Raw genomic sequence first — 10,313 nt, forward strand, 5'->3', positions numbered from 1 at the left:
CTTTGAATGTTTGGTAGAATTCACTTGTGAATCCATCTGTTCCTGCTCCTTTTTCTTAGGGAGTTCTTTGATGGTTATTCAATTTCTTTTTCCATTTTGGGGATTAAGTATTCTATTTTTCTTTTTTTAAAAAAGTTTTTATTTTGAATATTTTCCCATAGTTACATATTTCATTTTCTTCCCCTCTCCCCCAAGCCCCCCCAACCTCCCTTAGCTGACGCCCAATTCCACTGGGTTTTACATGTATCATTGATCAAGATCTATTTCCAGATTATTGATATTTGCACTAGGGTGATTGTTTAGCATCTATATCCCAAATAATATCCCCATCGGCCCATGTATTCAAGCAGTTGTTTTTGTTCTGTATTTCTCCTCCCACAGTTCTTCCTCTGAATGTGGCTAGTTTTCTTTCTTATAAGTCCCTCAGCCTTGCTCTGGATCCTTGCATTGCTGCTAGTAGAGAAGTCTGTTATGTTCGATTGTACCACAGTGTATCAGTCTCTGTGTACAATGTTCTCCTGGTTCTGCTCCTTTCACTCTGCATCCAGTTCACATGGAATTCCTCCAGTTCTTTATTCCTTTGAGCACAATAGCATTCCATCACCAACAGATACCACAATTTATTCAGCCATCCCCCCTTTATTCCTTTGAGCACAATAGCATTCCATCACCAACAGATACCACAATTTATTCAGCCATTCCCCAATGGAAGGACATTCTCTCATTTTTCAATTTTTTGCCACCACAAAGAGCTCGGCTATAAATATTTTTGTACAAGTCTTTTTCCTTATTATCTCTTTTGGGTATAAACCAAGTAGTGCTATGGCTGGATCAAAAGGCAGATAGTCTTTTTTTTTTTTTGGTATCAAAACCACTAAAATTTTATTTGTATCCTTTGGGCTAGACATGACCTGAGCAAACATTTCAATTTTGTTTATCAAAATACTTCAGTTTTCCAGCTGGATCTGGAATTATTGTTTCACTACCAGGTTTCCAACCAGCAGGGCAGATTTCTCCATGTTTGTCAGTGTATTGGAATGCTTGGACTAAACGCAGAGTTTCATCAGCCAATGGGAAAGTCATTCATTGTAATCTGTCAGAGGATTCCTTTATCATCAATAATGAAAAGACCTCTAAGAGTATGGCCTGAATCCTCCAGATAAACTCCATAATCCTTTGCAATTTGGTGTGTCAAATCTGAAAGAAGTGGAATTTTCATTGGCCCTAGGCCTCCTTGTTTCCGAGGGGTATTAATTCATGCTAAATGAGTAAACTGTGAATCGACTGAGCATGCAACCACTTCAGTATTTATAGCTCTGAATTCTTCAATTCGGTCACCAAAAGCGATAATTTCAGTTGGACACACAAAAGTGAAGTCAAGAGGATAGAAGAAGAAAACCAAATATTTTCCTGTATAATCAGTTAATTTGAGTTCTTTAAATTCTCCATTTATCACAGCTGTTCCTTCCCAATAAGCATCTGACTTAGAAATCTTGGCCTTGCTGAGGTGCAGAGAGTGGTCCGTGACCAGTACTCGGGACGCCTCCCCGGGGTACACTTGGCCCCCAGCGTAGAAGTGGCACTTGCCATCGGGGGCCCGGGGCCACTGATGTTCGGCTGGTTCCTCTGCTGCTTTGCCCAGCAGGGCCGTGGCCTGCAGCAGCAGCAGGCCCAGCAGCAGCTGCGCGACAGTCTCCGGGGCTACCCCTACACCTTGGCAGCTCTGACCATGGAGCTGGCCCAAGACCTCTATGGCCACACAGGGGTGCAGATAGTCTTTTAAAGACCTTTGAGCATAGTTCCAAATTGCCATTGAGAATGGTTGGATCAATTCACAACTACACCAGCAATGCATTAGTGTCCCAATTTTGCCACATCCCCTCCAACATTCATTACTCTCTCCTGTTGTCATTTTAGCCAACCTGCTAGTTGTGAGGTGATACCTCAGAGTTGTTTTGATTTGCATTTCTCTAATTATTAGAGTTTTAGAACACTTTCTCATGTGCTTATTTTTTTTTAAACCCTTATCTTCTGTCTTGGAGCCAATACTGTGTATTGGCTCCAAGGCAGAAGAGTGGTAAGGGTAGGCAATGGGGGTCAAGTGATTTGCCCAGGGACACACAGCTGGGGAAGTGTCTGAGACCAGATTTGAACCCAGGACCTCCTGTCTCTAGGCCTAGCTCTGAATCGACTGAGCTACCCAGCTGCCCCCTCTCATGTGCTTATTGATAGTTTTGATTTCTTTATCTAAAAATTGCCTATTCATTTCCCTTGCCCACTTATCGATTGGGGGATGGCTTGATTTTTTTTGTACAATTGATTTAGCTCCTTTTATATTTGAGTAATTAGATCTTTATCTGAGTTTTTTGTTATAAAGTTTCCCCCCCCAATTTGTTGCTTCCCTTCTAATTTTGGTAGCATTGGTTTTGTCTGTACAAAACCTTTTTAGTTTAATGTAGTCAAAATTATTTATTTTACATTTTGTGATTTTTTTCTAACTCTTGCTTGGTTTTAAAATCTTTCCTTTCCCATAGATCTGACAAGTATACTCTTCTGTGCTCACCTAATTTACTTATAGTTTCCTTCTTTATATTCAAGTCATTCACCCATTCTGAGTTTATCTTGGTATATAGGGAGTGAGATGTTGATCCAGGCCCAATCTCTCCCATATTGTTTTCCAATTTTCCCAGCAGTTTTTGTCAAATAGTGAGTTTTTTCCCAAAAGTTGGGTTCTTTGGATTTATCGAAGACTGCCATGCTGAGGTCGTTTACCCCATATTTTCTCTTTTGTTAACCTAAGCAGTTTACATTTTTTTAAACCCTTGTACTTCGGTGTATTGTTTCATAGGTGGAAGATTGGTAAGGGTGGGCAATGGGGGTCAAGTGACTTGCCCAGGGTCACACAGCTTGGAAGTGGCCGAGGCCGGGTTTGAACCTAGGACCTCCTGTCTCCAGGCCCGACTCTCACTCCACTGAGCTACCCAGCTGCCCCCAGCAGTTTACATTTTTGTAAATATTTATAGATTTCACTCAGATGTAAGATTTATTGGTATATAGTTGGGCAAAATAACTTCCAATAATTGATTTAATTTCTTCCTCATTAGTTATGATTTCACCTATTTCATTTTTGATACTGGTAGTTTTTTAAAAATTTATTTAGAATATTTTTCCATGGTTACATGATTCATGATTTTTCCCACCCCTCTTCCTTTCCCCCTCCCATAATTGACAAGGAATTCCACTAGGTTATACATGTATCATTTTTCAGAACCTATTTCCATGTGTGAAAATGGGATTAACTCTCCCCTGACCATTTTTAGATTTAATCACCAGAAGCGTGTATATACTCCACTTACACTTGAGTGGGGGAGGTCTGTGACCCATGTGTGTGAAAGTGGGTGACGAACCAGACACCACTCACTGTCCCCCTGGGCAGTCCTAAGCAAAACTATAGAATATCATTGATCCATGTAAAAGTGGAGGAAGGTACAGGAAGTGATGCAAAAAAGCACCTTTAGAAAGGAATTACAACTTCCTGTGGGGGGCCTCTTTGTGCTTTGGAGTTCTGAGTTCAAGTTGGAAGCTGATGAAGAATCTGCTTCATAGACCTGAGACCCTGGATTTGGTGAGACTGTTCTTAAATCTTTCCCTTTGAACTACCTCATGGGTGAGCAAAAAAGACTGACTCCTTCCCAGATTTTCTGAAGGGACTAGCCTCAGGAGAGGCCTCTCCTCTTGGGAGAGATTTCATGGCTGAAGCCCTTGCTTTATTCATCACTGGGCACTCTGCTCAAGGCTTAGACCACTCCATCTGAGGACTAATTAGCCCTGCCTGGGTTGAGCCAGGGGCAGAGCAAAATACTTATTATGTTGGTTAGATATCTTACCCTATCCTCTCTCTGATTTTCTTACTGTCACTCTTTCTCCTTTTGCAAATAAATTACCATAAAAATCATTTTGGAATTGAGAAATTAATTCTTGGAGACCATTCTCTTAAATAACGTATTCTAACTGTTTAATTTTAACCCCTTACATTACTGCCCCCCTTTACACATGTTATTCATATTTGCAATAGAGTGATCTTTTAATGCCCCAAACCCAATCATATCCCTATCGAAACATGTGATTGATCCTATGTTTTTCTTTTGCAATTATCCTCCCACAATTCTTTCTGTGGATGTGGTTAGGGTTCTTTCTCCTAAGTTCCTCAGGACTGTCTTGGATCATTGCATTTTTGCCTTTTCTTTTTAAAATCAAGTTAACTCATGGCTCATGTATTTTATTTTATTTTTCATAAGACCAATTTATTGTTTTATTAGTTCATTGGCTTTCTTACTTTCCATTTTATTAATATCTCCCTTGATCTTCAAGATTTCCAATTTGGTGTTTAATTGGAGATTTTTATTCATCTTTTTCCTAGTTATTTTAGTTGGTTGCCCAGTTCATTGATTTTCTTTCTCTAATCCTTTGATGTAGGGATTTATAGATAGATATGTATTTCCTAAGTAGTACTTTGACTGCCTCCCATAAATCTTGATATGTTGCTTCCTTATTGACATTTTCTTTAATGAAATCATTGTTTCCAAGATTTGTTCTTTGACCCATTTCTTCTTTAGGATAAGATTATTTAATTTACAATTAATTTTTAGGGTTTCAGCTGCTTTTTGTTGAGTATAATTTTTATTGTAATATGGTATGAAAAATATGCACTTAATATTTCTGATTTTCTACATTTGGATGTGAATCTCCTCCCCTCCCAATGTGGTCAATTTTTGTGAAGGTACAATATGCTGCTGAGGAAAAAAAAGTGTATTCCTTTATATTCCCATTCAGTTTTCTTCAGAGGTCTATCATATCCAATTTTCTGAAGTTCTAGTGCCATATCTTTCTCAAGTATCATAGATATCTTAATTTTCTCAATTATCACCTTCCCAGGTATGAAAAGATTCAATTCAACCTTATCAAAACCCTTAAGTTTTCACTCTACCTTTTTATACTTCTCTTTAGTGTTGAATTTGGTAATCATTTTCTTTTTTGCTCTGGTCTTTTGGTTTTTCAGGAAAATCTGAAATTCTTCAATTTCATTAAACATCTATGTTTTTCCTTAGAGAATTATGCTCACTTTTGCTGCATACGTAATTCTTGGTTGTAGTCCTAGAGCCTTTGCCTTTTGTAATATCATATTCCATGCCTTCTGGTCTTTTAATGTATAAACTAATAGGTCATGTGTAATTATGACTTATGACTCCACAATATTTGAATTGTTTCCTCCTGGCTGCTTATAGCACTTTTTTCTTGGCCTGGGAGTTCTGAAATTTGGATCTAATAGACCTGGGGTATTTTATTTTGGGGTCTCTTTCAGGAGTTGATCAGTGGATTCTCTCAATTTCTAGTTTTCTCTCTTTTTTGAGGATATCAGGGCAGTTTTCAATGATGATTTCTTTTAATATGGTGCCCAGGCTCTTTTTTTGATTATGTTTTCAGACATTCTGATGATTCTTAGATAATTTCTCCTGGATCTATTTGCCAGGTTGGTCATTTTCCTAGGAAAGTATTTTAGATTTTCTTTTACCTTTTCAATTTTTAAAATTTTATCTTATCATTTCCTGATATCTTATGGTTTCATTAGCTTCTATTTGTATAATTCTAATTTTTAGAGAATTATTTTCTCCCTTGAGTTTTTGTATTTTCTTTTCCATTTGGCCAGTCCTACTGTTTAAAGGATTGGCTTTTCTTCCAGGTTTTTTTGCCTCCATTTCCATTAGATCCATTATATTTCTCAGAGATTGTTTTCTTCAGTGTATTTTTCTGCCTCTCTTTCTTTTTGACCTACTCTGTTTTTTAGGGAGTTGATTTCTTTAGTAGGATTTCCCCCCTAGCAAATGAGTTTTTCTGTCAATTCTTATTAACTGGTTTTTGAATTTCTTCTAAAGGTTCTTTTGGGGCAGATATCCTTTCACACTTTTCTTTGACACTTTAATTTTTTTGGCATTGTTGTCCTCTTTTGAGTTAGTATTTTGGTCTTCCCTGTCACTAACATACCTTTCTAAGATCATATATTTTTTCTTTTTTTGTCTTGCTCATTTTTCTAGTTGATTTTCTCTCTTCTATTACCTTATCTATCTGTTTTGCTTCTTCTCTGTTCTTGGGATAGAGAGCTCACTGCTCCAAGGTTGCAGAGTACTCTTATTTCGTACTTGGCATAGACTCAGCTGCCTTTGTTTCTCACAGAGTGTCTGTCAAGGAGGTAGCCCTTCTGGCTTACTCTGGAAAGATTTGCTGCTGTTTTGTCCAGTTACGTTCAGTACCCTGTGTTATCAGCTCCCCTTTTGTTTTGAGGGCTAAGGTGGGCCCTGCTCTGCTGCTCCCCTTCCCCTGCCAAGTGGCTTGGGCTGGGTAGGTCCCTTGTTTTGGGCTCTGTTGCCTCAGAAATTCTGCTGTCACATGGGATTGTGTAGTTTCTTGAAATTGAGCCAGTCCCTCTCTCTGCTCCCTTAAAGTATTAGGGCTCCATTGCTATGTGAGAATTTGTAGATTTTCTACCTTCTATGTCTTTTATTTCTGTGTAGAGTGACTTGGTGTATTCATTGCATATTGGGCTGCTCCAAGTTTGTCAAGCCCAGCTTGACAGTGAATCAGGGGTCCTCAAAAGGTGATAAGAAGGGTGATGCAAATATAATGGGGATCAGGAGGACCAAGAAAACTGGTAGCTATCAAGGCAAGATTTATTGAAAGTAGCTTCTACTTTGTAGGGAGAGCAATACAAGCCAAGGATTTTGTACATGCTTCCACATACATAGTAAAAGGTAAATGATTAAACAGAGTGGCTTTAAGGTTATAATGCATTCTGCATACCTCATCAAACTGTAGACAAAGATTCTATAGGATAATAAATCAACATGTGAGATAGCCTATACTTAGAATCCCAAAGAAATGCATACATCAGTGATTTTGTAGGAAATGTTTTGTGCATAGGTGAGGTGGGGGGAGGTAGTTAGTGGGGTTTGAGGGTATAGGCCTCAGGGTGAGGGGTGAGCTATGTGACAAATATCAGCTATTCAATGGCCCAGAGCTTTGCTGAGGGTCTCAGGTTTTGCCTCTTGCCCAAGTCCTGCTGGTTCTCACAGAGGCTGTGCTACCTGGGCTACTTTCTCATCTTATCCCACTGGGATGTGTTTCTCCAGCTTTCCTTTGTTTTTTTAAACCTTAACTTCTGTGTATTGGCTCTTTGGTGGAAGAGTGGTAAGGGTGGGCAATGGGGATCAAGTGACTTGCCCAGAGTCACATAGCTGGGAAGTGTCTGAGGCCAGATTTGGACCTAGGACCTCCTGTCTCTAGGGCTGGAGGGATTGGGGGAATGAAGCATCCTTTATTTCACCATATAAGCTCCCAGCATGCAACTCCCTTAGTATTGATTCTAAAACAGGGGATAAAGCTTAAAAAAGTTGAAATGTGTGAAATGCGAAAGGATGTCTGGCCTAAAATAAATTACTGGAAGATCTCCAAAATAGGATAAAAAAAATAATGAGAAGTGGAAGAAAATTTGCAAAAGAAAATGAGAGAAAGGACCAACATCTTAGAAAAAAAATTCACTGAAGAAAATAACTCTTTAAAAAAGGAATGACAATCTCAAGCAAGAAAATAACTCCCTAAAAAGAGAAGTTCAAAGCTTCAAGCAAGTCAAAGGAAGAGAACAGGTAAACAAGAAATAGCAGTTAAATGTTATAATAACCTTATATTTGAAAAAAGCTTAGAGCCAGGTTTTGGGGATAAGAAATGAGAATTTGGAAAAAAATTGTTGGGAGAAATGGAAAGAAATTAGACAGAATTAATTATAGAACAATATCTTACACCATTCACTAACATAAAATAAAAATTGATACATGATTTAGTTATAAAAGGAGATATCCCAAGTAAATTAGAAGAAGAGAGACCAAATCACCTATGAGATTTATGGACAGGAGAGGAATTTATGTGTCAACAAAAGATAGAGATCATTGTGATGTAAAATGGATAATTGTGAGTCCATTAAATTAAAAAGCTTTTGTACAAATAAAACAAATGTAGACAAGATTAGAAGGAAAGCAGAAAATTGAGGGGAAATTATAGACAGCCTCTTAGATAGAGGTCTCATATCTAAAATATAAAATCTGTCAAATTTTTAAGAATAAGAGTTAACTCCCAGTTGACATATAGGCAAAAAATATGAGCAGATAATTTTTGGATCAAGAAATCAAAGCTATGCATAGGTATATTAAAAATGCTCTGTATCACTACTGATTAGAGAAATACACACCAAAACAATATAGAGATATCTCACTATCATCAGAAAGACTAAAGTGACAAAAGGGCAAATTGACAAATGTTGGAGGAGATGTAGAAAAATGGGGACACTAATACCCTGTTGGTGGGGCTGTTAACTGATCTAATCGTTTTGGAGAGCAATTTCAAATTACACCCAGAGAGTTATAAAACCATATATTCCTTACTATACTATTGCTGGCTCTGTTTCTCAAGAAGATCATGGAAAAAGGAAAAGAATGTATGTGTTTCAAAATATTTATAGCAGCTTTCTTTCTGGTGACAAGAAACTGGAAGTTGAAGAGATGTCTGTCAACTAGAGAATGGCTAAATAAATTGTGGCATGTTATTGTGATGGAATATTACCATGGTATAAGAAACAGTATTCAGGGTAATTAAACAAAATTTGGAAAGAACCACATAGGATAATGAACAGTGAAATGAATAGAACAAAAAGAACATGATACACAACTACAGAATTAACACAGGAAGAATGTCTGTCCCCTAGGCTATACATTCTGTGGTATGGGGAAGGTAGAGAGTGGCTGAGACAGTTGTGGATACATTGTGTTAATAAATAAATGTCAAGAAAAGTAAAAGAAATAAATATTCAGGAAGAAAACAGATGAAGAAAGGCTTGAAAGTTTCATGTGAGATTTTTCATGAAGAAAATCAAGCTAAATATATACAATATTTGAGATTTAATTTCTGTACAATCTTCTTTTATTTGTATATTAAAATGTTTGTTTTATTTGGTTTTGTAAAATTTGGAATGAAAAACTTCCCCCCACAAAATGCCTCATACAAGAAAATGAGTCCCTAAAAATTCGAATTGGACAAATGAGAACTATGGACTTCTGTACCGGCAGCAATGCAAAGGACAATTCTTTGGGATTTATGGAAAAGAACACTACCCGCATTCAGAGGAAGAACTGCAGGAGTGGAAACACAGAAGAAAAATGACCACTTGAACACATGGGTTGATTCGGGCATGGTTGGGGATGTAGACACTAAACGACCACACCAATGCAGCTATCAATAATATGTAAATAAGTGATGATTGATCACACATGTTAAAACCAGTGGAAATGCGTGTTGGATATGGGGGGGTGAAGGGGGGTGAAGGGGAAAGTAAAAACAAGAATTATATAACCATGGAAAAATAAAATATTAACTAAACCATAAAAAAGAACTAATAACTCCATAAAGCATCAGGGGAAAAATGAAACAAATTCAAAAGACTGAAAAATAGAAGAAAATTTGAAATATCTCACTCAAAAATCAGTTGATTTTTGAAACAGATTCAAGAGAGAGATCCTCAGAATCATTAGTCTGCATGAAAGCCATGCTCAAAAAGGGAGCTTGGACATTATATTGCAGGAAATTAGCAGGGGGAACTGCCACACAAGAGGGAGAAATAGAAATAGAAATGATAAGAATCCACCAATCACCTATTGAAAGAGATCTCAAATTTTAAAATCCCAGCTTTAGTGAAATTATAGAAATCCAAAACCAAAGAGAAAACACTACAAGCATCCAGAAAAATTCAAATAGCATGGAGCCAGCCTCAGAATTACACAGGCCTATAGCAGTTTCTACAGTTTCTGGAAGGTGTGGAAAAAAATAGTCTAGAAGGCAAAGGATCTAGGATTGCAACCAAGAATCTCTTACCCTCTGATGGTCAGAATCAAGAGCATTATGTACACCAAAGACCACCAGAAAAGTATAAAATACAAAAAGAGAACTCTAAATTGAGAGGAGGATTTAGATGTAGGTCAATTTTGATACGTCCTAGAAGCTAAAAATAAGGCCAGAATGAGGGTATTTGGTAACTAGTGGACCCTTGTTGGTGGTCCATATGTTGGCTTTACAAGAAGGAATCAGCATCTGAAAGAGAATAATGTAGAATGGATGAAATTGCTATATGCTGAGTATTATGCTAAGAGTTGTAGACAAAAAAAGTAAGGAAACAAATCAATACCTGACCTTAAGAACCTTACATTCTTCTAGAG

General features: G+C 37.4%; 1 pseudogene; it reads right to left on the minus strand.

Annotated features, from left to right (window-relative positions):
• Nucleotides 1-885: 885 nt before the first annotated feature.
• On the minus strand, nucleotides 886-5,189 carry LOC123233071 (annotated as a pseudogene).
• Between the last annotated feature and the right edge of the window lie 5,124 nt (nucleotides 5,190-10,313).

Source organism: Gracilinanus agilis, chromosome 2 (assembly GCF_016433145.1).
Source record: "Gracilinanus agilis isolate LMUSP501 chromosome 2, AgileGrace, whole genome shotgun sequence".
Classification (NCBI taxonomy): domain Eukaryota; kingdom Metazoa; phylum Chordata; class Mammalia; order Didelphimorphia; family Didelphidae; genus Gracilinanus; species Gracilinanus agilis.